This window comes from Pectinophora gossypiella, chromosome 27 (assembly GCF_024362695.1).
Source record: "Pectinophora gossypiella chromosome 27, ilPecGoss1.1, whole genome shotgun sequence".
Lineage (NCBI taxonomy): Eukaryota > Metazoa > Arthropoda > Insecta > Lepidoptera > Gelechiidae > Pectinophora > Pectinophora gossypiella.
In genome coordinates, this window is record NC_065430.1 from 785,038 (window position 1) to 800,512 (window position 15,475).

The 15,475-nt window shown below is 38.5% G+C and overlaps 2 long non-coding RNA genes across 2 annotated transcripts in view; one reads left to right on the forward strand and one right to left on the reverse strand.

Moving 5' to 3' along the window:
* Positions 1-818, reverse strand: part of LOC126378798 (uncharacterized) — a 145,618-nt gene extending 144,800 nt beyond the window's left edge. The window contains exon 1 of the long non-coding RNA XR_007568141.1: positions 725-818. This is a non-coding gene — a long non-coding RNA (uncharacterized LOC126378798). The remainder of the gene's footprint in view (positions 1-724) is intronic.
* Positions 1-15,261, forward strand: part of LOC126378799 (uncharacterized) — a 38,637-nt gene extending 23,376 nt beyond the window's left edge. Inside the window, exon 3 of the long non-coding RNA XR_007568142.1 lies at positions 15,110-15,261. This is a non-coding gene — a long non-coding RNA (uncharacterized LOC126378799). The remainder of the gene's footprint in view (positions 1-15,109) is intronic.
* The last annotated feature ends 214 nt before the right edge of the window (positions 15,262-15,475 follow it).

Genomic DNA, 15,475 nt, shown 5'->3' on the forward strand with positions numbered 1-15,475 from the left:
AATCATCTTATTTTTTCAGACAATCAGGTGATTCAAGCAAAAGTCCTTACCAAACAAAGGACAGTCTCACAAAGTGATTTCGACAATGTCCCCATCGGGAATCGAACCCGGACCTCCAGATCGTGAGACTAACGCTCTAACCACTAGGCCACGGAGGCTACGTGATACGATATTTATTTATTAAATAATTCTTTTATCAATGAGGAATTTGATCCAAATATCAAGGACCAATTATTTTTATACATGCATTTGACTTTTAATCATGTACCCGACTTATGAGAAAATAAGTAGTTATCAAGATAAATCTGTACAGCGAAATCTATATTATTTTTGGGGATCGTAGCCTGAAAAGTCCATTTAACTTCAACAAATTTAAAATCATTACGGAAAAAAACACGCCACAAAATTATAAAAATATATTGTAATACTATAAAAAAAGTTTCTTTCATGACATAATTATTACTTAAAAACTGTAAAATAAAGTTGTCTTTCGACATACGTTTAATGGAGAAGGTAAAATCAAACGCCACCTGAGCCAACCCTATGTTTTATCACTCTACACACACACAAACAGAAATACACAAACGCACACATGCATACATTACGAATTAGGATCGTCCGTAACATAAATGTAGTAACCCGGTTTTTTTCAAATATTAATGTAATAATATTAATTTTAGCCCTGATTCCTGCAGACACTTCCTAATTTTATTTTAAGTTATACCTGTCATTTTCTTATCCGCCGAAAAGGAAAGGGACGGATGATTGACAGCTCTTAATTTTAGGAAGAATGAGTAAATGAATGAATAACCCGGGCGAACCAAAAAGGTATCTCGCTGGTATGCAAACCGTTTGACGTGAAAAATTTTTATAGGGTTGTTTTAGATTTGTGCTTAAAATTGACGTGTGTTCCATAAATTTTATGCTTGTCGATTACCCGTCCCTTTCCTTTTCGGCGGATAAGAAAATGACAGATATAACTTAAAATAAAATTAGATAGCCCTGTTCGTAGAATGCGTGACTTCGTAGTGGCACCGGTTTTAATCCCAGCTCGGGCTTTCATCCACTGAAATACTTAACTAAGTAGTTTAAATTCATGATTGGACCATAGATAATTGATATCACGTGGTTTCCAGGATTTGTGTCCGGTTAATGGCAATAGGGTCGCCTCCACATGAGACTTAAACATAGCTGGCGAGGAGTGAGTGCACTGTCATGAGCAATATATAAAGTACGGTCACGAGCATTAATATGCATATACTTTGGTACCATGTCACATGATGTTTTTGACAAATTGCATTGTAAGTATCACTAAATGTCAAATATGTTAGTGCGACAGAGTCCTAAAGTGGGTACAGTCATGAGCAATACATATAATTGATGCTCGTGACCGTAATAGACACCTTTAATGTTTTTTTCTTTTTTCTTTTTTTTCTGTGGGTTTACTTAATACATCTCTGTTTTCAGAGGTTATTTTTGACATGTTTTTTTTATTATATAAAAGTGCTTGGTGTGGGTTGTGAGGTGGAATACCAACCTCATCATCCCTAGTGTTAGGGTTAAGGGCTCGTATTATAACAGGTAATATTTATATTTTTATCAACTTTTTAAGTTACACCATTTCCCGTACAGCGCGACCTGTTTTTTGTCGTCATAATATTTATAAAGTCCCCATCCGCGACTCGCTATAGTTATTGTTTTGTTTTTTTTTTACTTTTTTCAACAAATTTTATGATTTTAGTTTTAATTTTAATAATTCAAATTCTTTATTAGGTTTCTTCCACGAAGATTTATTAATGAAAGACTTGTCAGGTTACGTTCACCAAAAAATTACAGATGGCGTTGTACAAATTTTCCTTCGTTTACCCGTTCCATAAATACGTCCCTCAGCGCTCCCCATTTGTCCGGCCATATAGTCAATACCATACGCAGCAAATCTAAACTCACGTTACAAAAAGTAAGTAATTCATTACAAGTGCTCACAAAAAAGTATTCTTTAAGTCAATCATGAAATTTTACTAACAGATAACATATTTATATCATCACGCCTGTCCCCGACAGGGTAGGCAGAGGTGATAGTCTACAATTGTACGGTCACGAGCATTAATATGTATACACTTTGGTACCATGTCAACTTTTTTGACAAATTGAACTGTAAGTCTCACTAAATGTCAGGTCTGCCGACCATTGCCCAATGGCTCAAATTAGCTTCAAACGTTTTTTCGATTCTGCTCCGCACCACCCAAATCCCCTGGTAGTTGCGGCTTCCGAGTACATTCCGCTTAGGGACGGTACTGAAAAGTATCGGCGCCCGAAGGACGTAAAATATACGATCCCGACGACCCGATTACTCTAGCCATAGAGGCAGCCAATCAGCTCGCGACACCAAACACTTCAGGACCCCGATACCGACCCCGCCGGCGTGGTCGACGATTTCCCTCATTCAGCGCTTATCGCTATCGAGCCACTAGGGTCGATTAATTCTTTCAAATATTCTTCCTCTCAGACGACGCCCTGAGCCGAGGTTCGCGCCCAACTTGGCACCCTCAGGCCTGTTGTCTTAAACGTTGTACCGGGTGAGAGCCTTCAGCGCTCCCCATTTGTCCGGCCAAGTAGTTAATGCCATCTGCGGCAAATCTACAATAAGTTTTCAACAGTTCAACTTTTTTGACAAATTGAACTGTAAGTCTCATTAAATGTCAAATATGTTAGTGCGACAGAGTCCTGAAGTGGGTACATTATATTGCTCATGACTGTACTCATCCACTCCTCGCCAGCTATGTTCAAGTCCCATGTAACAGGGGGCGAGCCTATTGCCATTAACCGGGCACACATCCTGGAAACCATGTGATATCAATTATCTATTATCCAAACATGAATTCAAACTCATTATGTGGAATACCAGACTGTGGAATAGAGGAGCTTGGTGGCGCAGCGGTCAGCGCGCTCGGTCTGCGATTGTTGACGTAAAGCAACTTTCGCAGAGGCCGGTCATAGGATGGGTGACCACAAAAAAAAAAAAGTTTTCATCTCGAGCTCCTCCGTGCTTCGGAAGGCACGGTAAGCCGTTGGTCCCGGCTGCATTAGCAGTCGTTAATAACCATCAATCCGCACTGGGCCCGGGTGGTGGTTTAAGGCCCGATCTCCCTATCCATCTATAGGGAAGGCCCGTGCCCCAGCAGTGGGGACGTTAATGGGCTGATGATGATGATGATGATGATGAACTTAAAGTTATGCAGCGCCCTCTATAGTATTTTTGAGAACGTAGCCCGTAATCGATAAATATTTTAAAAAGACAATCGTTGTCATAAACTTCGGGTGGCTCTGCTAACCCTACACGGACAATAGGCGTGGTCAAAATTATGTATGTCTCCTCAATCTGTGACAAGTTTTATCACATCGACGTAAAAGTGTAAAAAAAAAATGTTATATTCGTAAAAATAATCACATTTGTGTATGAGTGTGTATGACCGTTTATACATATAGATGTTATGTTTGTACTTATATTGTATGGCAGTGCTAAGGTGATCTCAAACTGCGTAGGGCTGCAAATGATGCGACAGAAAATAAATTTTATCAAATCAAATCAAATAAAATCAATTTATTTGCGAGAACACAAAGCGCAAGTTTATTTATTTTTATACGTAAGTACAACTATTCCCATGCTGCACTATCCTGCTATCACTACATAGTATAAAACAAAGTCGCTTTTTCTGTCCCTATATATGGACATAATATAAAGCGCACATATGTATATGTACGCTTAAATCTAAGGAGTTTTAAGAAACTACGCAACTGATTTTGATGCGGTTTTTTTAATAGATAGAGTGATTCAGAATATATGTATAATAACATCGATTAAATAGTGGAGAAATACTGATATTTTTGAGGTTTTTAATTAGCAGACCAGAATAATTGTTGCTTGATATTTGGATCAGATTATGTATAGAATTATGTTACTACCTTATTGCTTCTCTTTATTTTGATCAGAATAATAATGGGTGGAAGATGTAATTGTGCCTGGGTGTAATAAAAATCATTTATACACAAAAAAGATAAAAGATGCATTATTTAATTAAATAGAAAAGAAAAAAATTTTTTTATTATTAATTATTATTTAGAGAAATTGGAGATGTCTTTAGAAAAGGTTGAAATAATACGATCTACTCTGAACCGGCGTGCGTGTATGAAGCGATTGACGAATGTGGAGGAAGCAAGAGAAGTGTGTCAGGATCGAAGCGAATGGAATTCTATAGTCTCTGCTTACCCCGGTGGGAAATAGGCGTGAGTTTATGTATGTATGTAATTATTATTTACTTTAACTTGCACGTTCAGTGTCTGTGTTGCTACCAAAATGTCCGCTTGTCTGTAGACAATTAAAATAATAATATAGTTATATTAACGGCGCAGCCCTGACCTAGCCAGCCAACCTAACACACGCTAGTGATGGGACACGGTAGAATATTACGATCATTGTGGATTCAATATACATAAACATAAACTGCCTATATACGTCCCACTGCTGGCACAGGCCTCCCCTCAATCAACCGGAGGGGGTATGGAGCATACTCCACCACGCTGCTTCAATGCGGGTTGGTGGAGGTGTTTTTACGGCTAATAGCCAGGACCAACGGCTTAACGCGCCCTCCAAAGCACGGAATCATCTTACTTTTTCGGACAATCCGGTGATTCAAGCCTGAAAAGTCCTTACCAAACAAAGGACAGTCTCACAAAGTGATTTCGACAATGTCCCCGTCGGGAATCGAACCCGGATCTCCAGATCGTGAGCCTAACGCTCTAACCACTAGACCACAGAGGCGGAGGGATTCAATATACGAAAACAGAAATAAAGAATCATTTATTCAACATCATTCAATCATTTTTTTAACGGCCTCTGTGGTGCAATGGTTGTTCCTATCTCTATGAATGGTTGAGCCTTGGCTCACGACCGGTCCTGGGTGCAAATCCCGGTGGGGATATATCACAAAAAAAATCCTTTTTCCTCAGCATTGCACCCGAGCGAAGCCGGTACGGGTCGCTATAACAAATAAATGAAAATACTGTAATATCCGAAACAGCCCACGAGGTTCCCATCCCTAAGGACCCTAGCAAACACTCACACACACAAACAACGGATATATGAAACCGAATGCTTGTCAAACTAAATGGATACGCCATGTAGGGATGCGACACCGTCGCTTAAGCATCGACCTGTCGATATTTCAACCCTTTGTTCTTTATACATTGTTTTAATATCGGGAGTCTCATATCCCCATTTAAACGCGGTAAGAACCCGTTATTATGTGTTTTAACCTTTGTTCTTTGTTTAATTCTTTTTCAACATAAACATAACACCACTGGGGTATCAGATACTATGGAATTTCATTTACTTCGATCCTGACACACTTATCTGGTTTCCTCCACATTCATCAATCGCTACTTAAACGCACGCCGGTTCAGAGTAGATCCTCTGCTTACGCCGGTTGGAAATAGGAACGTAACATCACGACCATAGCCCAATTGGGGTAGAATTAGTCGACCCTAGAGGGTCGATAGCGATCAGCGCTGAATTTGGGTGTTAGTGACACCGTAACGAATACTGAGGGGGTGATCCAGACCATGCTTCTGAGTTGATATCAAGTGGAATTAACAACATTTCAAATTTTTAAGCCGTGGTTTTTTTGTGCTATTTCGAAAGTACTTGTTTAAATAGAAGACACGTATTTTTTCTTTTCAAAATCTTTCCACTAGAAGTTACAAAAAATATTTTTTGAAAATTGGATTCTGCCATTGATAGAATGAAGGCAGTATAATGTAATGTACCTTTGCATGCGTATTTAAAACAAGTCGCAAACAAAGTGTCATGTTATGTATGACATTTACTTTTTTTATAATTTTTATGTAAAGGTCTGAACTTATTATCCCTTCCTCTTCTGACCTCGTGGATTTTTCAATATATTTCTATTATTACTTACTGAATTAAAAAATCTGAAAAAATGTGTTTTGTGTAAATCATAGAAATATCTCGAAATGGTTTTCGATTTAAGGCACCTTAGTAAAAATGAAACGTTGTCAATTTTCCGTATCCAAAATAAAAGATTTGAATTCGAAATTTGAATAATTTTGCGATGGAAACTTCCGCTTGATATCAACTCAGAAGCATGTTCTGAATCATCTCTCAAAGTTTTCGTTACGATGTCACTAGCACCCTGTAAATCGACAAAAAAAAATCAATTCAAAAATATTTATGTTTCAAAATTGGCTTACAAAGTTAGCGCTTTTTGAACGTCAAAAAATTAAATTACATAATGGTGCTAATTCCTGTAAATACCATCTAATTTTATTTTAAGTTATATCTGTCCTTTTCTTATCCGCCGAAAAGGAAAGGGACGGGTAATCGACAAGCATAAAATTTATGGAACACACGTCAATTTTAAGCACAAATCTAAACCAACCGTCTAAAAATTTTACGTCAGTCAATAACCCGACACATTAATTTACTCATTCTTCCTAAAATTAAGAGCTGTGAATCATCCGTCCCTTTCCTTTTCGACGGATACGAAAATGACGGATATAACCTAAAATAAAATTAGGCGGTGTCTGCAGGAATCGGGGCCATTATGTAACTAGCTGTAAAACTACTACCACATCGGAATCTGTAACGCTGAGGGAAAGACGTGGTCAGAAAACCTCCCAGCACAGGGCCCTAGTCCTACTGTTTCATGTTTTCCTTTCTTTTCTTTTTTAACACATTTATTCGACACATTTATCGATAGGGTTACAACACTAATGGAGCAGAGTCGCACACAAGGTATGTTCGTATTATTATTAGCGATAAGGCTGCGTCTACACCTACGACTGCCGTTGCATTTAGTACAACAGTCATCATCATCATCATAGACGCCACAAAACCGGCAGGCTCTTGTATGTGATTAGGCCACAAGTATAGAACGCCATACCCTGTCTAAGGTTTTTTGATACCTAATTTTCTTTATATGTTCTCTCTTTTGATTTTAATTTGCCTGTGCGATACTCTCTGATAATCATATTAGCTAGTTTAGGGTTATCAGTGGAAACCTGTAATTAGTTTTCGACTGTTATGTTTGATGCTTTTCAACTGTTATGCTTCGGAAATAAATTAAAACATTATTTGGGTGAATCAAAATGTGCCAAATTTGGTGGCCAACTTTCATACTTATTATTTTTTCGTGAAAAATTGGGTTCCGACATGAAAAAGGAAACCAATTTTTCACGAAAAAATAATATGAAAGTTCGCCACCAAACTAAGCAGATTTTGATATGCACCCTAATATATTATTTGGAAAAGACATCTTTTGTATTTTAACATGTATTTTTCCTTCCGCACGCGCCAGTGTATCCCCGCCTTACCCGGTGCGTGTAACGATTCAAGGTAGTAAGATCTCCGAGCACACAGCCAATTTCAACATTTATAATATACGTCAGTAAGTATTTATAACAAAATAACTATGATATGTTATTAATATATTTACTTAAATATGTAAGTTTCCGTTTGATAACGTATTTAGTAGTAAATAGAATAGAATAGAAATCATTTGTTTTAGATATAAGTAAGTAGGTATTGGTACACAGTACCCGACCCCGCTGGTGTGGTCGACGATTTCCCTCATTCAGCGCTTATCGCTATCGACCCACTAGGGTCGATTAATTCTTTCAAATATTTTTCCTCTCAGACGACGCCCTGAGCCGAGGTTCGCGCCCAACTGGGCACCCTCAGGCCTGTTGTCTTAAACGTTGTACCGGGTGAGAGCCTTCAGCGCTCCCCATTTGTCCGGCCAAGTAGTTAATGCCATCTGCGGCAAATCTACAATAAGTCACGTCAAAAACAAAAAAAGGTACACGGTAGGAGTGAACATAATAATTAAACCTTATTTCTAAAAAGGGTCGTCAGCTCAGTAATATGTTGTGACACTCCGACATTGAGGGAGTGGCATAACGCTGATTTTCAGCTGTGCGCCAACAATATAACATACATAATTAGTAATTAAATACATTATACATTGTCTTAAGTTTACGCGGTTATTATCATAATTAAAACACAATAATAACGGGTTCTTACCGCTTAAGTAAGGTATAACATTAATTTTCATAATGGACAACACATTAACATAACACAAACAGCCTATATCCGTCCCACTGCTGGGCACAAGCCTCCCCTCAATCAACCGGAGGGGGTATGGAGCATACTCCACCACGCTGCTCCAATGCGGGTTGGTGGTGTTTTTACGGCTAATAGCCGGGACCAACGGCTTAACGTCCGAAGCACGGAATCATCTTACTTTTTCGGACAATCAGGTGATTCAAGCCTGAAAAGTCACCAAAAGGACAGTGTCACAAAGTGATTTCGACAATTAACAAACTTAAAAAACACAACGAAAAGACCAAATAACTAAAAATATAAAAAGTAATCCAAAATTATTATACACTACCTACCCTCAAAGTTTCTCATGGCGTTAAGGCATACTGACAGTATTATCTACAGTACAGAATGCCAAGTGCATATGTATGAATGTATGTGTGTGTATGGATGTTTGTGTGAGTAGTTCACTTCGTGCAACGTTGGCATAGACACAATATTGACCTGTTCCCTACGCGGACTACACGGTTTTGATACTTTAGAGATGTGCCGAATATTAATTTGGTATTCGTCCCCAAAACCTCAGGAACCCGATACCGACCCCGCCGCCGTGGTCGACGATTTCTCTCAATCAGCGCTTATCGCTATCGATCCACTAGGGTCGATTAATTCTTTCAAATATTTTTCCTCTCAGACGACGCCCTGAGCCGAGGTTCGCGCCCAACTGACCCTCAGGCCTGTTGTCTTAACCGTTGTACCGGATGAAAGCCTTCAGCGCTCCCCATTTGTCCGGCCAAGTAGTTAATGCTATCTGCGGCAAATCTACAACAAATCACGTCGAAAAAAAAACTTCTGGTGTCAGTACTTACATATATTTTTTTTTGAAGAGAGCTACAAGGTAAGAGAGGAAGGGGAAGACCAAGACGAGCTTACATGGAACAGATTAAAGAGAAGGCGAACGTCTTATAAGGAGGTGAAGGAATTGGTCTTTGATAAACAAGAATGGAAGAATGCTACACCGACAAGAGCGTGGCTCTTAAATTAGTGATGATGATAGTTTTTCATGCAAAAAAAAAGAATAATAAATTGAAAGAAATTAAAGAGAAAATGTTAAACGATATAAAAAATTTATGTAATACTTTATATTATTAAATACATACATGAACTCACGCCTATTTCACACCGGGGTAAGCAGAGACTATGGAATTCCATTTGCGTCGATCCTGACACACTTTTCTTGTTTAAGTATTCCTTGAGTTTATTAATGGCCGCGATTCCTGCAGACACCTCCTAATTATATTAGTAAGATACCTGTCATTTTCTTATCCGCCGAAAAGGAAAGGGACGGATGATTGACAACTGTAAATTTTAAAATGAATTAATAACCCGGACGAGTAAAATAGGCATCTCGCTGGTATGCAACCCGTTTGACGTGTGCTGTCAACTTAATTATGTCTGGTTATTGGCCAACATAACATTTTGGGAGGGTTTTTAAATTTCTACCTAAAATTGACGTGTGTTCCATAAAATTTATGCTTGTCGATTACCCGTCCCTTTCCTTTTCGGCGGATAAGAAAATGACAGGTATAACTTAAAATAAAATTAGATGGTGTCTACGTGATGGGAACATCAAGTATCAACCACGTTCAGTCGGGCTAGCACTCTGTTTTCCGATTTAGCACTAAACCGGGTACCACCAACTGCCATAACATAACGTTTTTGCAACTATTTTAATATTTATATTCACAAACGTCAGATCACAACTATCCCAATTGGGGTAGTCAGAGCGAGGTAAATAATAAAAAAAATACAGACGCCTATTTTATACCTCGTAAAATATGTTATTTCTCGAAAAAGTTATATGTATATTAATTGAAAAAAAAATTTTCTTCATTAATTTCAAAATTCATTTCATCAAAAAAAAAATTCAATTCATGTTTTTTTTTTTTTCAATTTATTCAAATTTCATTTTTTTAATGAATATGAAAATGAATATTTCGCGCTAAAACGGTTGGTCACGTGACATTTTGCCTAGTGAAGACACATTTCAATAAGCAAAGAATCTGTCAAACCGTACAACTTCAAACCTGACAGATAGTTTTTGTTTATTTTGTGAAATGTGACGTCACACGAAACTCAATCATGGCCGCCCGCGTTTCGGGTCTTGTAATACACAGATAAAATATCGCATTCTTATTTTGTAAAAATAAAATATTTTAAAATTATCTTAATAAAAAAAAACTATTGGTAAATGATAAACTACATTGCACTCTATGCAAGTGAAACATGGACTATGACACAGAGAGACAGAGAGAGGTTGGAAGCGTTTGAGATGTGGTGTTGGCGAAGGATGGAGGGTATAAGCTGGACTGAAAGACTGAAGGATTTGGCGGGAAGAAGAGAGGAATGGCGATTACTCCACCGACAAGAGCGCAGCTCTTAAATAGAGAGAGAGATAAACCTACCATATCCGACATATTTCATTTCATTTATTACAAAATGTCAAGTAGCCAAATGAAAATATAAAAAAGCATTTATTTTACGCCGGAAAATTCCACTTGATATTAACTCAGAATCATGGTCTGAATCATCCCCCTCAGTATTCGTTACGATGTCACTAACACCCTGCATAAAGGGAAGGTTGGTAGTAGGGCTGGCAGAGGAAGACCTAGAAGGACGTACATTGACCAAATTGGAGATGTCATTAGAAAAGGTTCAGTACGATCTACTTTGAACCGGCGTGCGTGTATGAAGCGATTGATGAATGTGGAGGAAGCCAGAGAAGTCTGTTCTGCATACCCCGCTGGGAAATAGGCTTGAGTTTAAGTATGTTCTAAATACTTAAATATATTCTCTTCTATCGTGTGGGTTGTGAGGTGAATTACCAACCTCATCAACCCTGGTGTCAGGGTTACTATTGAGCCGCCAAAGGCCCCTGACATGACTCATATAACGACTACGTACTTACATCAGTAAGTAGTAGGTAACCGGGACCAACGGCTTAACGTGCCTTCCGAAGCACGGATCGTCTTACTTTCGGATAATCAGGTGATCAGCCTGTAATGTCCTAACTAAACTAGGGGCCACAAAGTATTTTTTGTGATATGTCCCCACCGGGAATCGTACCGGATCGTGAGCCCAACGCTCAACCACTGGACCACGTAAGCCGTTAATTTTTATTTAAATATATTGATTTTGTTCTGTCATTTAATTCTTAGACCACTCTAACAGAATACACTTAGTCTGTGGCCCAAAAAAAGGTCAATTTTGTAATATTTCTCAGCGGGTCCAGTACACTTTAATTATTCCTTCAAAGTCAAATCAGCCGTCGTTAGCTTCTCAAACGGCGAGCGCTGCGGCACGCTGAGTGGTGAGGATATGGTATCCCGACGTGCCGGCAGAGTAGGGGATGATGGTGATGACGGTGATAAATTAGAAGCAAGCAGCAAGCAGGAATATATACAGTTTATTAAAAACACTTCACAAACAGGATAGAATACACTTAGTTCACAATATACACACTTCACAAAAGAATCAAGAATTAGAGGGCACGGCCCTAAACAGTATAATACACTTGTTGTTCTCATGAAGGTCGGGGATGCAGTGAGTCAAAAGAGAGTAAAAATGAAAGGAAATGCGGAATGGAATGACAATTTCGTAATTTAAAATGATGATGGTCAAAACAAAAGGCCAGTATGTGCAGAGGTACTCTGCTACAGCGCCTATTTTTTTTTTCTTTTATTAGCTACTTGGCTGGACAAATGGGGAGCGCTGAAGGCTCTCACCCGGTAACGGCGAGGGCCGGTTCGAACCCCGGTAACCGGAATTGCACTAAAGAGTTATTGATTCACCTTAAGTGCAGTTTCCACTAACACAGTTGGCTCGACCATTATAGACGGCGATACGGCTCATCACCTATCACGTTAGTCTACCAGAAAGCTCGATGAAGTGTGGGTACTTAGTTCATCTTGTGATGAATTCCTGGTACTTAAGAAATATGTTCATCTAGTTATTAAATAACTTGCCTCTCTCTATCTATTTAAGAGCTGCGCTCTTGTCGGTGGAGTAGTCGCCATTCCTCTCTTCTTCCCGCCAAAACCTTCACCTCCCGATACGACACGACCTGCACCTTCTCTTTTATTTGTTTCATAAATGTTATCCTAGCTCTACCCCTTCCTCTCTTCCCTTCAATTTTTCCTTCTATAATGTTTGTTATAAATGAATCATGTCGTATCAGGTGGCCAATCATATTTCCTCTCCGGTTCTCTATAGTCTTCAATATGGTTCTCTTTTCTCCAACTCTTTCCAGCACTTCTTCATTTGACACCATTTCAGTCCAGCTTATACCCTCCATCCTTCGCCAACACCACATCTCAAACGCTTCCAATCTCTCTCTGTCTCTCTGTGTCATAGTCCACGTTTCACTTCTATAGAGTGCAATGCTCCAAATATATGATTTAATAAACCTTTTTCTTATTTTTATGATATGTTTTTGGTTTTCAAAACATTATAAAACATTAAACATTAAATAACTTGTATTTAATGATTTAAAAGATGTTTTGTTATTGCAGTTTCATTCGCTAGTTTATTTTAAAAAATAACAGCTGTCAATCATCTGTCCCTTTCCTTTTAGGCGGATAAGAAAAAGACAGGTGTACCTTAAAGCCAAGTCAGGGGTCTTTGGCGGCTCAATAGGTACCCAGGGTTGATGAGGTTGGTAATCCACCTCACAATCCACACGACAGAATGAAGACCTTAAAATAAAATTGGATGGTGTGTACAGGAATTAGCATAAATGTATAGATGGCGAATTCAAAAATGCTAATTTAATATGCGCAAACAATGAAAAAATAATTAACTTTATAGTACAAGAAGGAAAAAATTAAAATGGCAGCCCGTGTTAAAATCAAATGTCCTTCGTTGTACACAATCAAAACATATAAAATATTTAGCAACTCTATAAATGAGCGACCTTATTGCTCTGAAGCAATATCATCCAGGCAACCACTACCAGAAAACTGAAATAAAAAACTTGTCCTTAAGTACTAATAAAGAGTTATTACACAGCATACTTAGCAGACTAAAAAAGTTGAAGTTTAAACACTATTGATCTATAAAAAAGTTCTTAAAAAAACACATTTGTACCATCCAAAGGAACCCTAAACTCTAATAAGTGCAAGGAAGATAGACAGATAACGTGCGAGTGAGACGCCTTAAGGCCTACATACCGTGGAAGGGACAGAGACGGCGATATAATTAAAACTTTTGTCGCGCGAGCTTTCTGAAGGGTAAGGATGGGTAGAATATAGACATGTATGGAGTAGAAATGATTAGATTATTATTATTATTACAATAAAATTAATACAAATATTATTTTTATTTAATTTTTGTCAAATATCGATCCATATCCCCACAGGGGTAAGCAGAGACTATGGAATTCCATTTGCTTCGATCCTGACACACCTGTCTTGCTTCCTCCACATTCTACTGAACCTTTTGTAAAGACATGTCAACACAATAAGTCATGTCAGAAAAAAAACCATCCCCCTAGAATTATCTCGTTTTTCACAGAATCCGCTTACCTAGTCTGAAGATTTGACAGGTCCAGTTTTTACAGAAGCGATTGCCTGTCTGAACTTGCAACCCGCCTAAGGAAAACCAGCCCAATACAGATACGTCACGTACCTCCGAAAACACGTTAGAAAAAAATAAAATAAAAAATGTAATAAAATTCGACTCCACAGCTTTCTTGTTCAACTTTTTACGAGAATATATTTCAATGTATTCCCGTTTACTCTACCTTTTCACATACAATGCTTTACCCTGACTTCGTTTGCTTGTATCTTCTAGAATAATTCATGATTGAAGGTTAGCATTCCTGGTATTTCATAGAACATACATAGATTAACTCATGCCGGAAATGCGTAATTGGGTGAGCAGAGCGACAAGTAATCAAAGACATTTTTTTTGTTTTGGTTTTCCCCGAAATGATGAAAGGTGATGATGATGAAACCTAAGCCCCCACCCTCGGAGTAGACTCCTACTCCGAACCCCAAACGAATTAACTCAAAAGTCCGTATAAACTTTCGAGTTATGAAGCGGCTTCCTGGCACGAAGCGAAAATAGGCAGATACACTTTATTGAATACTCCGATATAATATCACTCGCGAATGTCTTCCGACTAACTTAATGCGATCATTAACCACAAAACACCACTTCGTATTAATTATTTAGATTATTCAATGAAGAAAGCAACTGTCCCGTTCCCATTTCCCGCCAAAAAACGTAATCAAAGACAACTTGCAGCCACTGTTACTAAAATAAAAAAGAAGTCCCGATTTTTCTATTATCAAAATAAAAAAAAATTGGAATAATTAATAATAATTATAGGGTGTTAATGATATCGTAACGAATACTGAGGGGGATGATTCAGACCATGATTCTGAGTTAATATAAAGTGGAATTTTCCGTCGCAAACTTCATACATGTACTTACTTACTTTTTTGTTTATTTTTTTTATGCTTTTGCGACGGAAAATTCCACGTGATATCAACTCAGAGTCATGGTCAAAGTTATCGTTACGATGTCACTAACACCCTATATGTACAATCTCTATTCTGTCACATACGGTCATGAGTACTAATATGTATACACTTTACAACCATGTCACATTAACTTTTTTGACAAATAAAACCGTAAGTCTTATTAAATGTCAAATATGATAGTGCGACAGGGTTCTAAAGTGGTACATGATATTGCTCATGACTGTACATGACTTTTCTATGCGTCTGTCTACCTCTCCAGGGATACAGGCGCGATATGATAACTAATCCCCCCGTGTGTTACAGCTCTCTGCGTTCATTTGGACGAAGCGAGGGCTGTTCGGGTCAGGCGCAGCACACGGGGTGGTTATCAACGGGCTGGACAAGTGATGAGTTCAAACTTGAAATGGAAACTCGGCTACATCTCAGATTGTTTTTAAAATTAAAATAGGAGGAGCTCGGTGGCGCAGCGGTAAACGCGCTCGGTCTGCGATTGTTGAAGTTAAGCAACTTTCGCAAAGGCCGGTCATAGGATGGGTGACCACAAAAAAAAATTTTCATCTCGAGCTCCTCCGTGCTTCGGAAGGCACGTTAAGCCGTTGGTCCCGGCTGCATGTCCAGTGGTGGTTTAAGGCCCGATCTCCCTATCCATCCATAGGGAAGGCCCGTGCCCCAGCAGTGCACTCCAATCTCATTATGACACTTGCAAGCAGTGTCGAAATATCGGGAGTCTCATATCCCTACTTTAAACGCGGTAAGAACCCGTTATTATGTGTTTCACTTGCTTCCTCCACATTCATCAATCGTAGTCGTTACG